The following is a 22108-nucleotide window of genomic DNA, read 5'->3' as shown; positions in this document are numbered from 1 at the left end:
ATGCAAAAATCCCAATTTGTTTAAGTGTTGTTATTTGCATGTTTCTGCATAAAATATACTGCCATATTACTCTGTACTAATGGTCACCTGTATTTGAAGGAGCACTAAAAATGTTTCTTTGTTCGATTTCATTAATTCATGTCAAGGTAATATAACAAAGCATGTTGACATCACTGTTTGTGTTCCAATCTACAAGTAAACTTATTTTTATGCATGTGGTAGCAAGGTTGATATAAAAAAGGATTGCTTGCAGTAATTGAACAATAAATAAAATATATCCTAGTCAAATTTTTTCTTTACATAGAAACATAGAAACATAGGTGCAGGAGTAGGCCATTCGGCCCTTCGAGCCAGCACCGCCATTCAATATGATCATGGCTGATCATCCAACACAGTATCCTGTACCTGCCTTCTCTCCACATCCCTTTAACCACAAGGGCCACATCTAACTCCCTCTTAAATATAGCCAATGAACTGGCCTCAACTACCTTCTGTGGCAGAGAATTCCAGAGATTCACCACTCTCTGTGTGAAAAATGTTTTCCTCATCTCGGTCCTAAAAGATTTCCCCCTTATCCTTAAACTGTGACCCCTTGTTCTGGACTTCCCCAACATCGGGAACAATCTTCCTGCATCTAACCTGTCCAACCCCTTAAGAATTTTGTAAGTTTCTATAAGATCCCCCCTCAATCTTCTAAATTCTAGCGAGTACAAACCGGGTCTATCCAGTCTTTCTTCAGATGAAAATCCTGACATCCCAGGAATCAATTTGGTGAACCTTCTCTGTACTCCCTCTATGGCAAGAATGTCCTTCCTCAGATTAGGAGACCAAAACTGTACGCAATACTCCAGGTGTGGTCAGGGTCAAAATACACCGATTGCCAAACCGATTTTGCTAATTTCAAAAATGTTCACCCAATCTCATTTTTAAAAAATCCATGAGAAAATAATATATAAGATGTAAATCAATCAACACTGAGCTTAAATCACCATTGCTTTAAGATTGGAATTTGCCCTGTTTTGTTCAACACGTGTTGGACTACACACTGAAAGTCCTTTGCCAAAAACTGGGTAAATATATTGGGACAGTAAAGACACAAAATGCTGGAGTGACTCAGCGGGTCAGGCAATATCCCTGGAGAATATGTATATGTGACGTTTCGGGTCGGGACCCTTCTTCAGACTGATTTCAGGAGTTGGAGGAAAGTAAGCCAGAAGAGTGAAGTCTAAAGAAGAATTCTGATTCGAAACATCACCCAGCCATCTTCTCCAGGCATGCTGCCTTACCTGCTGTTACTCCAGCACTTTATATCTTTCCTTGATAAACCAGCATCTGCAGTTCATTTGTTAACACAATGTATTTGGGCACGTTAATTACAGTGTGGTGAGGGGGTGGGGGATCAGGAGAGGATGGGAAAAATGTACATGCACCATGGTGTGGGAGCCAGAACCATCGAGAGCATCCTTACCAACTGCATCACAGTATGGTATGGCAACTGCTCTGTCTCCGACCGGAAGGCATTGCAGAGGGTGGTGAAAATTGCCCAACGCATCACCGGTTCCTCGCTCCCCTCCATTGAGTCTGTCCAAAGCAAGCGTTGTCTGCGGAGGGCGCTCAGCAGACTTCCGGTGGCGCTGGTGCCAGCAGCCTCCACCTACAGCCCGGTATCTTTTTGTTTTTTTGTTTATTTAGTTATGTTAAAAGTGTATTTTTTTGTGTTTTTTGGTGTTTTTATGTGGGGGAAGAGGGCACGGTGCGGGGGATACCGTACTTCAGCCGCTTCCTGGTGAGGACGCGACTATTATTCGAGTCGCGTCCTCCCCCCCCCCCCCCCCCACAGCGGCCTACCTACCTGGATTGGCGCGGCCTTTCCTGCCGGGGTCGACCGGAGCTCCAGCAGCGGTGGGACAGCGCTGGAACATCGCGGGGCTGGCGATGCCTTACCGGGGGTCGCCGTCTGGAGCCCGGAGTGCTGGACCTGCTGCACCGACATCCTGGAGCTGCGGTTTGCGGAGCTCCCAACGCGGGCGGCGCTGATGGACAGCGCGGGGTCCTGCGACTCTGCCCAGCTCGGCCTGTGGACTCAGGAGCTGCAGACTCCGGCTGCGGGAGGCGGCTGATCAGGAGGTCCGGGCCGCTGAGGAGGAGGATGCTCACCGTCGGGGTTCGGCGTCAGCGTTCCACCAGCCCGGCGTGAGGGCATGAACATCGGGCCACCCGGGGCGGCGACTGCGGGTGCTCGGAAGGCCCCGACCACGGATGGACACGGAGGGGAGGCTGGCTGGACTATGGTGCCTTCCTCACCTGGGTGCCATTTATGTTATGTTGTGTTGTGGACTTTCTGTGTTTGTGCTTTTGTTAAATTTTTAATTCAATTTCAATTTTATTTTTAATATGTTTTATTATTTATTTATTATTTATTTTTATTATTTTTCTTGTGATTTTTTTTTTTTTTTTTTTTTTTTTTAACGATACTGCCTGTACGGGAAATTCATTTCGTTGTCTCAAAGTAAGGCAACGACAATAAAATTTGAATACAATACAGCATCGCCAAGGACTGCTCTCACCCCAACCATGGACTGTTTACCCTCCTACCATCCGGGAGGCGCTACAGGTCTCTCCATTGCCGAACCAGCAGGTCGAGGAACAGCTTCTTCCCGGCGGCTGTCACTCTACTCAACAACGTACCTCGGTGACTGCCAATCACCACCCCCCCCCCCGGACACTTATTATTATTTATTCAAATCATTTGCTATGTCGCTCTTCCAGGGAGATGCTAAATGCATTTCGTTGTCTCTGTACTGTACACTGACAATGACAATTAAAAATTGAATTTGAATCTGAATCTGAATCTGAATCTGAAAGAGAGAGGGGCTAGAGGGAAATTATGTGTCATTGGAGAATTCAATGTCAAAGCCGGAGAGAGATATGGGCGGGAGGTATCAGGGGGAAGGGGAAAGAGACGTTTATCAAGAATATATAAAGGTCATAGCCAGAGGTCAGAACGTAAATCTGTGGAGTTTTAATGTTTTAGTTTAATTTGCTGCAAAGACATTTCAGCCTTTCTCAGCAGAGTTCATTTTTGGGAAGGTAAGTTCATGATGCTGACCCGTGTTCTTTATAACACAGCCCACCGAGTCTGTGACTGTCAGAAACCCATCACTGCAGTGGCAAACGGCAACAAGCAGTGTCAACCTGAAATGTCAACTTCACAAGTACAAGCATTGTCATGGTTCCAATTAAATCCTGTGGTTCCAGGTAAAGCTCCCCTGACTGAATGAGTGGATGGGTGAAGAAGAGATGTGGAAATAACAAACGTGCTGGAGGTAGCTCTGCAATGTTGAGTGTTCAGAAGTGATGATGATTATTTCTATATAATATCGCGACTGAGATTTCATACTTCGTCACGTTTCCACGACGATTAATTAAGGATTTAGGATGAAGCCATGCCATTTTTCACTGTGAACTGTTCTCAAGCTGACTTTTAGTTGCATCTTTATGAAGTGAAAAATGTTGAATATAGCACATACACATATTAACTGCAGTAGTTAACACAGAATAACCATAATTATTTGGAGTTTATTTCACATCTATGCAAAAAGTACAAAACTATTCTTAATCGGTGTACTTATAATCACTTAAACTAACAAAGGATGAAAATGCTAACACCTTTGCTCATCATATCATTCTGTAATAAATAACATACGTAATAGGTTATTATCCCCATCACAGCCTCAGATGCAATTTTGATCTGAAAGCCCAGGAACGAAGGAGTCTATAAAGAATGGTAGAGATTGCCCGTTACATTAGGGGCACTGACCATTAACTTCCATCCGGTACTCAAAATCACCTGGACCATTTCCGACATCTCGCTCCCGTTTCTGGACCTCACTATCTCCATCGTAGGTAACACACTACTGACCGACATCTACTATAAACCCATTGATTCCCATGGCTATCTGGACTACATTTTTTCCCACCCTGCTTCCTGTAAGGACTCCATCCCCTACTCCCAATTCCTCCATCTACGCCGCATCTGCTCCCAGGATGAGGTGTTCCAAACCGGGGCATCAGAGATGTCCTCATTCTTTAGGGACCCGTGGTTCCCCTCTTCGACTATAGATGAGGCTCTCACCAGGGTCTCTTCTATACCCCACAACTCTGCTCTCACTCCCCATCCCCCCACTAGCAACAAGGGCAGAGTCCCTCTTGTCATCACCTTCCACCTCACCAGCCATCACATCCAACAGATAATCCTCCAATATTTTCGCCACCTCCAACGGGATCCCACCACTGGCCACATCTTCCCATCTCCTCCCCTTTTCACTTTCCGCAGAGACCACTTCCTCCGTAACTCCCTGGTTAATTTGTCCCTTCCCACCCAAACCACCCCCTCCCCTAGTACTTTCCCTTGCAACTGTAGCAAATGCTACACTTGTCGCTTTACCTCCCCCCTTGACTCCATCCAACGACGTAAACAGTCTTTCAGGTGTGACAGAGGTTCACCTGCACCTCCTCCAACCTCATCTATTGCATCCGCTGCTCTAGGTGTCAGGTGTTCTACATCGGTGAGACCAAGCGTAAGCTTGGCGATCACTTCGCCCAACATCTCCGTTCAGTTTGCAATAAGCAACCTGATCTCCCAGTGGCTCAAAACTTCAACTCCCTCTCCCATTCCGAATCCAACCTTTCTGTTCTGGGCCTCCTCCATGGCCAGAGTGAGTCCCACCGTAAATTGGAGGAGCAGCACCAAATATTTCGCTTGGATAGTTTGCACCCCAGCGGTATGAACATTGACTTCTCCAATTTCAGGCAGTCCTTGCTTTCTCCCTCTTTCCCCTCCTCTTCCCAGCTCTCCCACAGCCCACTGTCTCTGCCTCTTCCTGTCTTCTTCCCGCCCCCACTCACCCCCACATCAGTCTGAAGAAAGTTCTCGACCCGAAATGTCACCTATTCCTTCGCTCCATAGATGCTGCCTCACCCGCTGAGTTTCTCCAGCATTTTTGTGTACCTTCTTCGCTTTAGAAAGGACCTACAGAAGGCGTTGCCTCGAAAAGGCAGCCAATATCTTCAAAGACCCACACCATCATGGCCGCACTGTTATTTTGCTATTACTAACGGGAAGAGGATACAGAAGGCTGAAAACTGTGGCCTTCACGTTTAAGAACAGCTTCTTCCCAGCAACTATCAGGCTGTTAGACTTTAGAGATAGAGTGCGGAAACAGGCCCTTTGGCTCTGCGAGTCCGCGCCGACCAGCGGTCACCCCATACACTAGCATTATCCTGCCCTCTAGCGACAATTTACAACATATGAACTCCGTATAGAGAGCACCCGTGGTCAGGATCGAACCCGGGTCAGTATCGAACCCGGGTCTCTGGCGCTGTAAGGCAGCAGCTCTACCTCTATGCCACTGTGCCACCCTCGGCTCTTGAACACTGCACAACTCTAACCTCAGCAACTATGATCTGCTATGGACTGTGTCTTAAGTTACACTTTGGTTTCAGTACTATTATCGTTACCTAGTATGATAACGATTAATGTATTGTATTTTTGATTATTATATATTATCTGGGTGTTATTGCATTTACAGGCCCGTTAAGCTACAGCAAGAAAGAATGTTATTGTTCTGTGTTCGGTACATATGGCAATTAAATTCTCTATGCACCAAGACTGAAAAATGAATGTTTCTTCCAGTATTTGAATTATGAAATAAAGGCACGTTTACTTAGACATCTGGGAATACCAATAAATTCTGTATTCATCATGAAATGTTTAGATTCTTACGATAACACTTATGATAGCACTTAGAAGCACAGTTGTCTCAAGCCTTAAATATGAATACGCCAAAAACATTTCAAGTAGAGATGAATTGTGATATGCACCTGAGCAATAATTTGTTTGTTTTTAACCATATAAAACTGCATAAACTAGCAAGTTTAAAAATATGACTTGTTTTATCTTTATTTAATAAACTGAATAATTTGAGGAAAGAGATCTCTCAGGATTTATACATTCACTCTTTACTTGACAAGCAGCCAACCCAGCTGACTATTGAGAGGTAACTCAAACACAGCCAAAAGATTAAAGATATATATACCTGAAGATTAAAAAATATGAAAAGTACTTTATGTGGAAAGCGCTGTGTGGTTGGGATGAACAAGTTTTTTGTAAGTGATTACATATTCCTCCCTTGAGCTATTGTGATCAGAGAGACATTTCTTTGAAGATAGAATAAAAATAAGCTTCATTGGAAATTGACGGAAAGAACAGATCTGTGCAGCCCCAGAAAGATCTCTGGGCCATGTATGCCTAGAGTGATAATGGTGATGTGAGCAAGCTAACCCATTGCGGTGTTTTAACGCTCTTTTGTTTTTTTGCTGAGCTATCATGATTCCTGGTAGTATCGAAAACATCAGGAATTGCATTATATCCGAAAGAAACCTACCCATTAACATGGAAGGCCCTGAAGTGTTTCTGATCTCACAGAATCACTGTCACAGATTCATACAGCAGGGATAAAGGCCCTTCAGCCCAACTTGTCCATGCTGACCAAGATGCTCCATCTGAGCTAAACCATTTGCCTGCATTTGGCCCATATCCATCTAAACCTAGTTCTTTTAAATGCTGTGATTGTACCTGCCTCAACTACCCCTCCCCCCCTGGCAGCTTGATCCATATACCCACTGAGAGAAGTCTGAGAGGTCTTGATTCTCTAAACCTTCTGATTGAAAAGGTGATTGAATTTCTAAACCTTTCCTATCCATGGACCTGTCCAAATGTTTTTTACATTTTGTTAGAGTACTTGCCTCAACTACCTCCTCTGGCAGCTCGTCCCATATACAGAGCATCCTCTGAGTGGTCTTGTAATTAAGTCTTCCTATTCGGCCGCCTTGTGTCATTTGGTTTACACAACCCCCTTGTGCACTGTGCAAGGAAAATAAAAACATTGGTTAAAACCCTAGCTTCAGAAGTAAAGGCCACAATGGCTTAGCTTTGTTTATTTCAGCCTTAAATCAATTGCCTCAGTGAAATAAAGGGGTGTCCAAGTGTCAAGAAGATGTTCCTACTCTGCAGAAAATATGGCACTACAGATGCTGGCATCTTAAGCAAAACTCAAAGTGCTGGAGGAATTCTGCAGGTCAGGCTGCATCTGAGGAAGAAATGGACAGACAACGTTTCAGGTTGTTATCCTTCTTTAGACTGATAGAGTCGGGGCGGAGAAAGCTGGAAAGGAGATGGGGTGCGGTGGGAAAATGCAGTGTGTTTTGCTGGGTTTATTTGCCTTCTTTTCACCTCTCCCCACAAAAATAGCAAAAGCTTTTTGAGGTTGAAAGGAGTGGATTGTAATCATTTGACATGTCAGCAAAAAATAACCAAATATTTCAGTAAGCTGTTGACTATTCATTCAAGAAACTGAGCTTATTGCATACATTTTTGCAATAATCATGACAAATTAAAAGCAGAAATTGTCAAAAATATTTTCCTATTAATTTGAAACTTTGGTTTTCTTTAAACTAAGAGAGAAAGGCAATATCACAAGTAACAGTATGATTTCAGTGCGTGTTGGGCATGCATTGCAAATATACATTTCTCAATTTACTTTAATATTTATTATTTATTTTTGCATATTATTGATTTGGCTCTGGGTGTCAGTGGCACACAAATGCTAATCTACAAGGTGGTCAACTCTAAGGCAAAACACAAAGTGCTGGATGTACTCAGGGGTCGGGTACTTTTCGGCACCGTCGTTTCGGCACCGCTGTTTCGACATCGCTGTTTTTGATTGTCCCCTGTTTAATATAAACTAGACCAAGTGCAGACCCGTTGGGTCTGCTCCCCCAATGGTGTGATCCCCCAACCCAATATTCCACCATGCACCCGTCTCCTCCAATAGAACTGAAGCTGTTCTCAAAAGTAAGATTCCAGCACTGCCCTGCCTCCCTCAGCAGTGGATTTAAAAAAAATCCAACGGCACCTCCCCTGCCTGCTGCAGCAGTGAAAAGTTCAGAGTGTTCCTGTCTTGCAACTTTGTTTCGAAGTGTGTTGGAAGCTGACATGTAAATGGAGAAGCCAGTTTATTTTTGAAATACTTGGGGGTGGGGGGGGAGAAGGATTTGATTAAAAACGTGTACTTCAACACGACGAAATGTAATGAGGAGCGGATACTTAGAAAGAAAAGCGAAATCTCTACCGAAATGGAAAAGATCTCGGAGATTGAGCGTCTGGATTGGGCGTGGCAATGAATCAAAGGAAGAAATGCAGCCGGCAGCCGTACATGCAAATGGATCCATTCCGATTGGACATCTGCGAGCATCGGCCATTCAGATTGGACATCTGCGAGTATCGGGCACGAATTAAAAGGCAGAAAGGGATCCAGACGGCAGCCGGACGGATAGCCCCAGAGTTTTATAGATAGATAGAAGATAGAAGATGTAGGTTTCTGTTGTCCCCTATAAATTGTGTCATGAATTTTCCTATACCCAAAATAAAAATAACCAGCCGGTAACTAATCTTAATTCATCTAAACTTTCATCTTAATTCATCTAAATATATAACAATAAGTATATAACAATAATAAATCTGAAGCTAAATCAGTAGAATGCATTTCGAGACTTTGTAATAATTTACTGTCTACTTTGTTAATGATTGCACTTTAAAAATGATTTGTTTTTACCCTCAATCTTCTGCTCTCTACCTGGTTGTAGTGGTTTTGTGTGTGTTCAAATGGAAGCACCGAAACAACAGTGCCGAAACAACGGTGCCAAAACAGCGGCGCCGAATGGTGCCATTAGTGTACTCAGCAGGTCAGGCAACAACTGTGGACTAAGTGGTCCTGAGTTCCCATCTACCTCATTCTGCCACCCAATCCAGAGCGGTAGACACTTCCCTTCCACTCTGTAAACCTGCCTTCATGTAGGACTGGGTGTAAGAGACTGCAGAACAAAGCCAGCACTCACTTAACTTGTCCGTGTCCTAACCCATGTTCGCCAGGGATGCTGCCTGACCCGCTGAGTTACTCCAGCACTCTGTCTGTTTTTGTAAAGCAGCATCTGCAGCTCCTTGTCTCCACGTTCCTTTTTAGGTAGTTGCTGATTTCCTCACACCTCTAGATCTTTAAAGCAGCATTAAAATACATCACAAAAAAATGAAAGGGGCTTTTTTTCCCACTGGAGAGGTTTAATGAACCCTGGCTGGTCCCTCTTCTCCCATCCCCCATCGGGCAAAAAGTATACAAGTGTGAAAACGCACACGTCCAGATTCAAGGACTGTTTCTTCCCAGCAGTTATTTGGCAACTGAACCAGAGAGCAGTCCTGATCTACTATCTACCTCATTGGTGACCCTTGGACTATCTATGATCGGACCTGACCGGCTTTATCTTGCACCAAACGTTATTCCCTGATCATATATCTGTACACTGTGAATGGCTCAATTGTAATCATGTATTGGCTTTCCGCTGACTGGTTAGCACGCAACAAAGGTTTTTCACTGTACCTCGGTACACGTCACAATAATAAACTAAACTAAATTAAAAGCTTTTCACTGCACCTTGGTACACGTGACCATAAACTAAACTGAAACTCATATGACTCTATGACTCTTTTGTTCCTGGATGTTGGAGTTGCTGAACCAGGCAATGATGCAACCAGTCAGTGTCTGCTCTACCTTACACCTGTAGAGGTTCAACAGAGTATTCACTGACATCCTGAATCTCCTCAATTATTCATATCATCACAAAAACAACACGATCTTTGTCACAGGCACCTCTCGAAGGGAAACTGAGGTCTCCTCCTGTTTAGGACACACAAACACTTCTAATTCCTCCCAAACCCCTAACTCTACTGCATCCTTGGAATTCAGCACCTTAATTGGGGTACACACTGGTGGTGATGACAGGGAGAAGTGAAGGACGGAGAAATTTAGGAAGGGAAAGGTATGAATAAAAGAAGCAACATGGATAATAACCAATGGAGATGAATAAGGGAAATAAAGAAATTGCTCTTTGACTGAAATAAAATACTGAAGGGTAAAAGTAGAAAAAGTGGAAATGAGAAACAAGCTTTAAAACAAAAATAATTTACAGATAAAAGGACATATAGCGTGAATCAAATATTTAAAAAAGGTAATTGCAAGAATAATAAATATTTTTTTTTGCCAGAAACCATAAGGGACATCTGTCCTCCTTTTCTGTTGTTTAGTAATTTTTTGTCTTTTAGTCATTGTACTTAAAGAAAATATGCAATTATACAAGGAGTAGTATTTCTGCACACACTTTATTAAGCTTGATGAGAAAGTTATGTTTTATTTAGAATAGATATGAGAATGGGGGAAAAAATATTAAAGACAGATGAATCTTCATTTCAGTTGCTGCCAGCATGAGTAACCACCAACTTTGACATGGCACTTGTTTGCTTTGCTATTTGGTACAGCACTGACCTCTTCCAATAGGCTCCCCTGCTGTTAAAGTAAGCAACACAACTGATGCAGTGAAAGGAGACGTGAAGGATACTGCTAACATTAACTTGGAATCCTCTTGAATACGATTAAACTTTGACCCATTATAATATATACTCACGAGAAGGCTCATTATAACCAAATTTATGAACTTTGCCTTAAGAACTAAAGCTAATGTAACGTTACACTAATTGTAAGTGTAACTTCAATGAGATGATTCGGTGCAGAGGACTTTAGCAAACAGGAACATCACTTAGCCCAATGTGCTGATGCTAGTGTTCTCTCCAGAGCACTCCCACTTCCCTGCTTTTCCCTTATACCCTACAGTATTTTTCATGTTCTTGTATACTTTTTTCTTTAATGTTACAATTCTATTTCCTGAAGGCAGCTGATAATGAATTCCATATCTCAGTAAGCCTTCGGGTGAAGAGATGTCTCTGATCCACTGGTATGCAATTCCTGGACAAATCACTTCTTTCACTTGTGTGCTGCTGGTTTGCAAAAAGCTTTCATTCTTTACCTACACAGTACCTTTCAGATTGTTCCTTCTTATTGTTCTGATCCAGGTCAGAAGGACCATTAAAAGCATGACACCTCTCACCCAAGAGAACTGTGGTTAATAATGGAGGTAATCATGCAGCCAAAATAAGCCAGTTTTACCAACTTCCCCAGATGCACCAGAGAAAGCATGCTGTCGCGTTGCACCACTGCTTGGCTTTGAACACCTCTGCCTAAGACCGCAAAAAATTGCACAGAGTTATGGATGAAGCCAAGTCCATAACACAGACACAAACTCCCCACCTTCGGCTCCATCAACAGTTCACTCTGTCTTGGGAAAGCAGCTAACATAATCAAGGACCTTTTTTCACTCTTGTTATCTGTCTTCTCCCCTCTGATGCAGAAGCTTGGAAGCATGTACCGCCAGACTCAGGAACTTCTTCCCTCCCATAAGATAGGGTATAGTCGATCTTCCAACCTGCCTCATTGCAGACATTGGAATTTTTCTCTGGAACTGTAATGCCACAATGCTGTTTAGTGTTAGATAGTCATTTTGTGAATAATTGAGGTGGATTGAATAAACTCTCTGTTCAGCAAATCTAGACATTTCAGTGCGATGAAAGAAGCAATGAGTAGTGGAAATTATCCACCGAGACAGTGCAAAGCTTAGTTTAACACTGGGATCAACTGTTGGCAGGGGAAAGCAGCCAACACAATCAAAGCAGTCCCACCCTGGTCATTCTTTCTTCTCCCTGCATCCATGCAGCAGAAGGTACAGAAGCTTGAAAGTGTGCACCACCAGACACAAAAATAGTTTCTTCCCCTCGGTTATCAGACTTCCATGAGCTAGAGTACTGATTCACCTCTACCCTGATGCGGACATTGGACTTTGTCTATGGAACTGATGCGCTAGAATTCTGAAAACTGCATTCTTTGCTCTGTATCTTACTCTTTGCTCTATCGATTTTACTTACGTTCGACTTGAATATATTTAAGTTTGTATCTGATCGGATTGGAAAGCATGCAAAACAAAGCTTTTCACTGTACCTCAGTACATGTAACAATAATAAACCTAAATGTGTACAGTGGAAGCCTTAAAGTCAGGTCAGCTGCCTTACTGACAGCTTTCCTCAAGTGAATAGATGGAAGAGGGATGGAGGTGTTAATTCTGGCCAAATTGGAGAGGCCAGGACACTAAAATTGAGTAAAGGCTTCGTAAAGGCACTGGACTAGGTGGCTAGAGTATAGATTGGCTGGGAATACTCTGGTCCATTCAAGATTCCATTGGGCAATTTAGTTTGAATTCGGGAGCTCGCGTATGTGGAGAGATACCCACCAAAAACTAGTTGGTCCGAGAACGAGTCTAGATTTGCAGAATCAAATTTCCAAATACAGAATTTCACATTGATGTTCTGCCCGTACGGTAGAATTGGAATTTTGTGTAGATAGAACTTCGGAGTTAGTGCATGTTTGAGATCAATTCCGAATAGCGGCTGATCAACAGTGAATCGTAACCCTCTGATCGATTGTTGATTAGTACCTGATAGCGAAGAGTAACTGAGAGACAGGAACCTGGCTTACTTGGTGAAAAGTACCTGGATGCGAAGGGCACCCCTAATTCTGTAGAACTCAGAGAGGAGGGATAGAGGTCCCCCTATAGAAGTCCAGTCTTAGCAGGAGGAAATGAACATTTAGGAGGAAAAGCAGTCAATTAAGGTGTAGTACCCCTCAGCAAAGAGTTACCTAGGAAGGGGAAAATCTTCGGTATCAGAGGGAGAGGTTAACTGATTGATAACAGCGCGGCGTGGCATTGAGATCGAGTGTTTGTAAACTGGGCTAGCGTGTTAAATTATTATTGTAAATTGTAAATTGTAAAAATCCAGCATCGTCTTTTTTAACATCGTTATTGGATCTGAATTGTATAAATACTTTGCGTATGTAAAAAGATTTAGAGTGTATTAAGATTTAGAAAGTTAAGATTTAGAGAGTGTTAAGTTCGCGGACCGCTATTTGTATTGCTGCTTGTCTGAGTATAAGGTGATTTCACCAAATGTCAAATGAGCGTAGATCCCCCCTCACGTGACCGAAAATTTTAACTGGAGGACATATCACATCGGTACATGTTAGTGAATGGGGAAACACGCACTTTCCCACCCGTTAAAAACATGGAAAACGGCCGATTTTTGAGCTGAAATTTTCTGTGCTAGTCGGGGTGACCGTGAAGCACAGCGACCTAAATTTTCAGGCAAAAAAAAAGATAGAAAGTAAGGTAATTACAAGAGGGAACTGAAGGTGGAACACAGCGGAAGTGAACAGCCGACATTTGCCGTGGAGTTTTAAAGATCCAAAATATCGGGAATTATCGCGTTTGCTCGCTGAATTTCATCAAAAGTAATGCATTATTAACTTACTTTTGATGAAATTCAGCGAGCAAACGCGATAATTCCCGATATTTTGGATCTTTAAATCTCCACGGCAAATGTCGGCTGTTCACTTCCGCTGTGTTCCACCTTCAGTTCCCTCTTGTAATTACCTTACTTTCTATCTTTTTTTTTGCCTGAAAATTTAGGTCGCTGTGCTTCACGGTCACCCCAACTAGCACAGACAATTTCAGCTCAAAAATCGTCCGTTTTCCATGTTTTTAACGGGTGGGAAAGCGCGTGTTTCCCCATTCACTAACATGTACCGATGTGACATATGTCCTCCAGTTAAAGTTTTCGGTCACGTGAGGGGGGATCTACGCTCATTTGACATTTGGTGAAATCACCCTATTGCTGCTTGTGTGAGTGCTTAAGGATTTTTGGGTGTTAGATAGTTGAAGTAAAAATGTGTTTCAATTAATTATTTGGAATTGTTTAGACAGTAGTATTGTTAGAATCCGATTTGTGGTGGTTCGATCAGAGTTCGTACTCTTTCGATCGCTGTGTTGGGGAGGAGTCGTTCCGTTGACCGATTACGCCACGAGGAGCATTTATCAGAGTGTGATTTATCGGATGCTTGTACTTTATATTGGGGTGTGTCTGGGGTTACTTGTAATTGGGGGAATACTTTCTTTTTTGGCGTGGTTCGGATTTGTTTGTCTGTGCAAACTTAAAAGTGGTTTGAGTGGGAGAGATTGCTGCTTGGAAGAGAATGTGGTTAAGAGTTGGAGTCTTAGTTTGAGAAACCGGATAGCCTTTGAATAGGTGTGAGTGTCCGGAATTTTATTTTGTATTGTGACTATTGTGCAAAAAAATGGGGAATGTCTCAGAGAAGGACCTATCAAATAGACCCGAAAGCCCGATAAGAATAATTTGTGAGAAGCTTCTGCATGAAGCAGAAAGATGAAGAAGATTATCTGGAGAATTAAATGGAGTTTTGAGCAGCGAACTTTGGCCACTGGGTGGACTAAAATCTGTACTAGACATAACCTACATAGAAACAATTGTTAGACGATATGGAATCAGTTAAGAAGGGAATGAGCTAATTGGAATATGGAGAATGTTCTTCACTGGAAGAAAAATAAATAAAGAGATCGTTCTGCTTCCTACTCTAAGAATGGCAGCGTTCAAATTAGGGATTAGAGGGGAACTGGTCCTTCTCGGGACATTCAGGAATATGGGAAGGATGATAGTGGAAGACAACAGCAGGAGCAGAAGCAGGAGAGAATACCAGCTTCTAAAAGATAACGACTGAGATGGCTGTTAAAGGGGAGGTGCCGACTAAAATCAAACATTAAAATTAGGAAGAGTGCAGTAGTATCTGTAGACCTCGAAGGGAGAGAGGCTCACAATATGCCAGGGTAGGTTGAATTTTTTGGAATGGAGCCACAGCATTCCTCACAGCACTCTCATGTTCTCAGTTCAGAGACGCCATGAGCAGCTTGCGAGCAGGACATTCGGGAGGAGTCACCTGTATCTTCGACTCCTCCCACTAAATTCAAATCCAAAGTGGAAAAATCGGGGAAGGACTCTCTAGCTCCTATGATTGCTCCACCAGTGGGGGATAGTATGGGAGATCAAGGAGCTGGAGGGAAGGTTCCGCCGAAGTGGGTACCAAAATTAATTAGGAAATCCAGTAACGGGAAAGTGAAAGAATCCTTCCTGAAGTACAGAGACAGAACAAGTAGCTTTCCTGAGGGCGAGGCAGCAGGAGGATACGGAGTGGTTGATCCTGACATTGATAGTATTATTTGGTCGGAGCAATTTCCCAACGATGTGGGCATAGAACGGATTCCCCATAGGCAGTTCCCTTGTAGGAAGCTGCCTACTCCACCTTTGGTATTAGGTCCCACAGTAGGTGGAAATGATCCACGGGCCACAGACGTTCACACTTTAATGCAACGTGGTCCAACCGCAGCTCAGCGACCCGTATTAAGAATTCAGAAATAACTTCGGAGGAAGATAAGGAGGAGGAGGATCTTAAAGCTTGGATAGATCTGCCATTCCGAGGGTATAGACCTGATCAGTGTCACAACTGTGGGGAATCAGGACATTGGAGCCGATCGTGTCCTGTGAGGGAATATCGAGAAGGGGGCAAAAAAGAGGGCCACGGGGTTTCAGAAATCAGTGGATCCCGAGAGGTTACCGGGCCACTTGGGACCCTGAAAGTAGAGGAAGAGGACACTGGCCACGAGATCAGGGGGCAGGGACATTCTGGCAGCCAAACCCATTCCTGTAGAACTAAGGAGAACTGAAATGGCACTAAGGAGAGAAGATAGGAGCTATTGTACTAACTTGTTACTAAGTTTGTGCCTGCAGGACAGTATAATTGACAACATACTATCTGGGGAGTGAAGTAAAGAATATACAAACCCCTAGAGAACGGGCAGAAGACAGCACAGGTAATGTAGCTCCCCAGAAATAGGAATCAACAAGCAGGAGGAAATGATACTGTCCTGTCCCTTTAAGACAAATCTGGGAAGGCCAATAGAGCGAAAGCTGCTCCTCAGTATCCCTACTCCTTTGAAACTGACATCAAGGAAGAAGAAGAAGATATCTACCCTAGTGCCCAACTTTAAGATCATCTAGCTGTTGACACCAGTGAAGGAAAGAAAAGTAACACTGTCTAATATTTCCTAAAGAAACAACACATGACAACTGTTGGGGCAAGCTCCACGTTAAATAACTGAATTTGAATTTGAAAATGACATTCCTCTGGGGTTTGGGATAAAACACCTACTTTGCGTCTAAATTATGATTATTAGAAATAAATTGATAACATTTTGAATTGTCTCTAAATTGTATGGTTATGAATTGGAGAGACTTTAAAGTTTGAGATTTGGATCCGACGTGAGATTTGGCTTAGGAATATTTGGAGTTTGATTATTAATTGATATTGTTATTGTCTCATCCACAGGCAGGCAGCCAAAGATGGGAAGGATTATTTAGAGAACATCAGGAAGGATGGAACTTGGGTAGATCTGGTAACATGGAAATTATTCAGGGAACATGAGAGTCGGAATTGGAAATGGTCAAAAGAGGAACTGTGAACAGCAAGACTTCACTTTAAGAGACCAGACTAGAAATTATCCAGAGGTTAGGAAACTAGTATAAGAGAGAACCCCTATTGACTGAGAGACGAGCCAATATACTAAGGAAGAAGTACTGGGGGAGAAATCTAGTGAATTAGGAGGAGAAATATAAATGGGTGTCGAGATATCAGAGTCGATGTATTTTACCGATGGATTTAATTTGCTTAACACTTGATAGTAAAACGGCTTCTATTATCAAGGTGGAAAGAAACTGTCCCTAGAAGTTGTTCAACTATGGAAAGGGGTGGAAGAATGGGCAACAACACAGATGGAGGGAATTTGCACCCATGAAAACTCGGGAGGTGAAGGCTCATCAGACGGAAGTTGTGAGGCAACGTCCACGAAAACTTGGGAAGCTTGACAAGATTCTAGGAAGAAATATAATCGTCTTGTTGTTAATAGATGGAGAATGTAAGACACACATATGTATATCTGGTTATCTGATTATCTGACTACTTGGTTATCATAAATGATGGTTTATCATATATGATAAAAGGAAGGAATGTTAATTCTGGCCAAATTGGAGAGGCCAGGACACTAAAATTGAGTAAAGGCTTCTGGGCTGCTAGGCCATTTGGTCAATTTAAATGTGCCTTCTGCAGAAATGGGACAAGCTGCAGAACGGTGCCAGTTTGTCTAGAGCCTAGATTAGAGCTGCAGGAATCATCTGCTAAATCCGACCATTAGGTGCAAAATGAGTAGAATGGATTGGATGAATGCAAACCAGACATGCACATTGTAAATAATTTTGCAAAGCTTTACTTTGCTAGATGTTGATTGGATTAAGTATTGAGCCTTGTCTGATTTTCTTGCATATCAAGGCACATGTTGCGATGTTTGTTTCCTTTGAGAAGCACCGTTTGAATACAATGTATTAGTCACAGTATTATTGGGTTGGGGATATGTCTGTCATGTACTGGGTTTAATCGATATCTGGCATTGGACAGTAAAGAGACCACCTCCCACGTGGTTCGGCCCCTCAAGGTTTGGGGACCTATAAAAGACCGCTCCCACGAGGTTCAATGTCGATCTTCTGGGAGAATGCTTGGGACTGCGTGACCTTCTGGAGTGTCTCTGCTTGAGCGAGGCTAGGAGGACTGTCAGGCAGATACGAGGATCAAACCCGCGGTGGTTCGGTAGAGTAGTGGGAACTGTGATTGTGTTTTGTCAAAATAAAGATTAGTTGTGCAAGTGCTTGGCTCAGTGATTTTTGACTGGGGGGAAGCTTAGAACGAGCTATTTACAGAGGGTTATGTGTGCATGGTGTAGATGGTCTAGGAGAGAAGCTAGAATTAACTGGGAGAATTGGAAAAAGCAAGGAAAAAGCTTGATCAGAACGCTTTGTGCTCTGGCCTTGTTGCTGCATTCGACGTTGCAGAATACGTGACTTTCATAGAAAGGTTTCTGCAAGGACACAGATGTCAGCACAGAATATCTGGCAGTCCCAGTGGGAGATGGACATGGTGAATTTCACAAGCAGACCATCAGTGATTTGGCAGAATGCCTCGATGCCAGACCTCACAAGGAAGCACCAGGACCTTGCAATGAGAGGGCTCCTGGTTGGAGTCTCACTCACATGACACACTCCCTTCAGATGGCAGTGGTGCAAATGGGACAAGGCATTTGCAGATCTGGAAATGAATGCAGTGGTTTTTGATGATATTTGCTCCCAGCACCTACTAACAGAGGACTCTGTTCTCTATTGGTCTGCTCCCAGGGACATAACCAGGGATAAACTTGAACTGTTGCTGGAAGATCAACAACTGTGTGAAAAACACATGTTGGCATGCCTGAAACTTGTTGGCCTTTCAGTGTAAGGAGATGCCCACAAGCAAATGGTGCCAACTGCCACGTTCCAGGGTGCAGACGGAAATACTGATGGACACACTGAAGCTCAATATGGCAATTGCAAAAGGCTTTGTGGGAAAGGACCCTAGTCTAGAGTCCTGCTGCCACTGAACACTTCACGGGTGCATTGTTCAAGGAGGAAATGAATGGCATTGATGCATTGTGAGATAATGCATTGAATGGCAGTACAATGAATCTAGAGAAAAATGTGTACCGATTTTACTTACTATGTACTGTATGTTATGAATAAAGTATATTTATGAAATAAAAAATGTTTTTGGAACTTGCCAAATAGGATAATTTTTATTTGAAGTTACGTTGACTGCTGTTAAAAATGAAACACAATATTATTTATAATGTGCCAAAGCACTTCACATATAATCAATTAGTTTCAACTTCAGTGACTGATTATGTCAGCAGCCATTCTGAGTGCAGTAACTTTCCATAAAGAATATATGACCTACATTTTGAACTATTGAGAGGGAATTGTTTACATAATTCACTGCTTTTCATTGAATGAGCCCATTGTATGACAAACAGTCAATCTGACAAAGCAAGAAAAACTGCAATTATAATGCCATATCGAAAGGATGACATCCCTTTGTGTTGTAGTCTGATTACTTTATTACATTGGAGTAGATACCTACTTCTTTATGGTTCCCAGCCGAGTTAGGTGAATGCTGCAGAATTAATTGAAGTAATTTTACTGAGGCAATTAAATGAATACATTGCATATTTAAGTGTTTATTAAAAATGAAAGACAGACTTAACATAAAGAAATAATACAATTGATTATACAAGGAATTGCAGAGCTCAGGCTAATTCAAAAATATATTTTAAATTCTATTTATGTTAAGGGTGCTGCCCTGAGGGGCAGAGGTTACCATCATGCAGCCACTAGGGGCGCCGCATGATGGTAGCCTCTGCCTTCAGTCTGTCTGTTTTTCTATCCTTTTGTTATTTTTAGTTTGTTAAAAGTATGTTCTGGAGAATTTTTTTAGTATTTCTATGTGGGGGAGGGGGGATTGGTAAGGGGGAAACCGTTCACTTCCTGGCGAGGACGCGACTATTCTCCGAGTCGCGGCCATCGCCCCCTCCTCGCGGCCTACCAACTGGATTGGCGCGCGCGGCCTTTCCTACCGGAGCCCGGAGACCGGAACAGATTTTCAGCAATGGATCGCCGTTTGAAGCTCCGGAGTGTTGGGCCTACTGCTTCAACATTGCGGAGCTGTGGTTTGCAGAGCATCCAGCGCGGGCGGCGCTGACCAACATCGCAGAGTCCTGGGACCCTTTGCTGAGAGCTGCCAGCATGAATCTCCGCCCAGCTTGGCCTGTGGGCTTCAGGAGCCGCGGACTCCGGTAAGAAGTGGCCACGTCGGAGGTCCAAGCCGCTGAGGATGTTCTCCCGTTCCGACGTCGGAGTTCCATCATCCCAGTGAGCGGGCCTGAACATCGGGCTGCCCGTAGCGGCGACTACGGATGTCTCGGGAGGCCCCGACCACGGGTGAACAACAGAGGACAACAGAGGAGGATGACTGAACTTTGGTGCTTTCCCTCACAGTGGGAAACTTTGATACCGCTGTGTGGGGATGTTTATGTTAAAGACTATCGTGTTCTGTGTTCTTTATTTTATTCGTATGGCTGTATGGTGACCACAAATTTCACTGTACCAATTGGTGCATGTTAAAATAAATGTGTCTTGTCTCATGTCTTGTCTTGAGGGTCCCATAAAATAACGTCTAAGTTACAGCTTAGATTCATTGCACAAAACAAAATGAAGGGCACACATTCACGCTGTCGATATTTCACGTTACGATAGTCAAACTCAAAGAAAATGTTTGTTAATGGCACAAGCTATTAATGAAACTAATTCTAATATTAGGAGAGAATTATATTTTAATGATTCACCTTGCTGGGCTGGATGATGTTAATGTGGAAATGGGCATTGGCAGCTGGTCATTCATCCCCTTCATAGAATTGGATGTTGAAATTGTGTTGGTCTGCAAAACACATTCAGTTCCATGAGTTAATTTACAACTAAAAACGGAGTCAAGAGATGGTCATAGCTGTAACACAGATCTTGAAGATTTGCTGCCTTGTTAAGTAAAAGGAAAATCAATTGCTGCAAAATACTCGAGGTGGCACAGTGGCGCAGTGCTGGAGTTGCTGCCTTACAGCGCCAGAGACCCGGGTTTGATCCTGACCACGGGTGCTGCCTGTACAGAATTTGTACGTTCCCCTGTGACCGCGTGGGTTCCCTCCAGGTGCTCCGGTTTCCTCCCACATTCCAAAGACGTGCAGGTTTGTAGGTTAATTGGCTTCTCTAAATTGTCCCTAGTGTGTTGGATAGAACTAGTGAACGGGTGATCTTTGGTCGGTATGGACTCGATGGGCCGAAGGGCTTGTTTCCACAGTCTCTCTAAACAAAACTGCCTCTTTGTAGGTTCTGTCGGATAATCCTTGTTCGAGGCGTACTGTGGCCCTATCCCCGAACTCTATCTCCGCTACATTGACAACTGCATTGGTGCCACCTCCTGCACCCATGCAGAACTCATTGACTTCATCCATTTCATCACTAACTTCCATCCAGCACTCAAATTCACCTGGACTATTCTCCCAACCATTTCAAGACCTCACCATCTCCATCGCAGGTAACAGACTACTGACCGACATCTACTACAAACCCACTGACACCCATGGCTATCTGGACTACACTTCTTCCCACCCTGCTTCCTGTAAGGAGTCAATCCCCTACCATTCCCTCCGTCTACACCGCATCTGCACCCAGGATGAGGTGTTCCAAACCAGGGCATCGGAAATGTCCTCATTCTTTAAGGAACGGGGGGTTTCCCTCTTCGACTATAGATGAGGCTCTCACCAGGGTCTCCTCTATATGCCGTTGCTCCACTCTCACTCCCCATCCCCCAACTTGTAACAAGGACAGAGTTCATGTGTCCTCACCATCCACCCTACCAGCCGTGGCATACAGCATATAATCCTCCGACATTTTCGTCACCTCCAACGGGCCACATCTTCCCATCTCCTCCCCTTTTGGCTTTCCGCAGAGACCGTTCTCTCCGTAACTCCCTGGTCAATTAGTCTCTTTCCACCCAAACCACCCCCTCCCTTGGCACTTTCCCTTGCAACCGCAGGAAATGCTAAACTTGTCGTTTTACCTCTCCCCTTGACTCCATCCAAGGACCCAAATAGTCTTTCCAGGTGAGGCAGAGGTTCACCTGCACCTCCTCCAACTTAATCTCTTGCATCCGCTGTTCCAGGTGTCAACTGCTCTACATCGGTGAGACCAAGCGCAGGCTTGCCGATCGCTTCGCCCAACACCTTCGCTCAGTTTGCAATAACCATCCTGATCTCCCGGAGGCTCAACACTTCAGCTCATCTTCTCATTCCGAATCTGACCGTTCTGTCCTGGGCCTCCGCCATTGCCAGAGTGAGTCCCAACGCAAATTGCAGGAGCAGCACCTCATATTTTGCTTGGGTGACTTCTCCAATTTCAGGTGGTCCTTGCTTTCTCCCTCCTTCCCCTCCCTTTCCCACAGCCTACTGTCTCCGTCCTCTTCCGTTCTTCCCTCCCCCCCATCAGTCTGAAGAAGGGTCTCGATCCGAAACGTCGCCTATTTCTTTGCTCCATAGATGCTGCCTCACTCACTGAGATTCTCCAGCATTTTTGTCTACCGTTAAATTATTCAGATCGTCAGGTGATAACTGTTACATGAGAAACAGGGTTGAAATATCCTAATCAGTCCTTTTTAAGGGTTCTTATCAGCTCAGGGGAAGG

At 43.7% G+C, this 22108-nt stretch overlaps 1 long non-coding RNA gene across 2 annotated transcripts in view; it reads right to left on the bottom strand.

Moving 5' to 3' along the window:
* Positions 1 to 22108, bottom strand: part of LOC129701265 (uncharacterized) — a 92083-nt gene that overhangs the window by 59501 nt on the left and 10474 nt on the right. Inside the window, exons 2-3 of one of the 2 annotated variants that reach the window (XR_008724174.1) lie at positions 20221 to 20312; positions 6808 to 6925 (exon numbers count right to left, since the gene is read on the bottom strand). This is a non-coding gene — a long non-coding RNA (uncharacterized LOC129701265). Of the gene's footprint in view, positions 1 to 6807; positions 6926 to 20220; positions 20313 to 22108 lie in introns of those variants that run through there. The other variant, XR_008724173.1, reaches the window with a different exon arrangement.

The sequence above is a fragment of the Leucoraja erinacea genome, chromosome 10, assembly GCF_028641065.1.
Source record: "Leucoraja erinacea ecotype New England chromosome 10, Leri_hhj_1, whole genome shotgun sequence".
Lineage (NCBI taxonomy): Eukaryota > Metazoa > Chordata > Chondrichthyes > Rajiformes > Rajidae > Leucoraja > Leucoraja erinaceus.
Note: the sequence above shows the minus strand (reverse complement) of the source record. Positions and strands in the feature narration are given on the sequence as shown.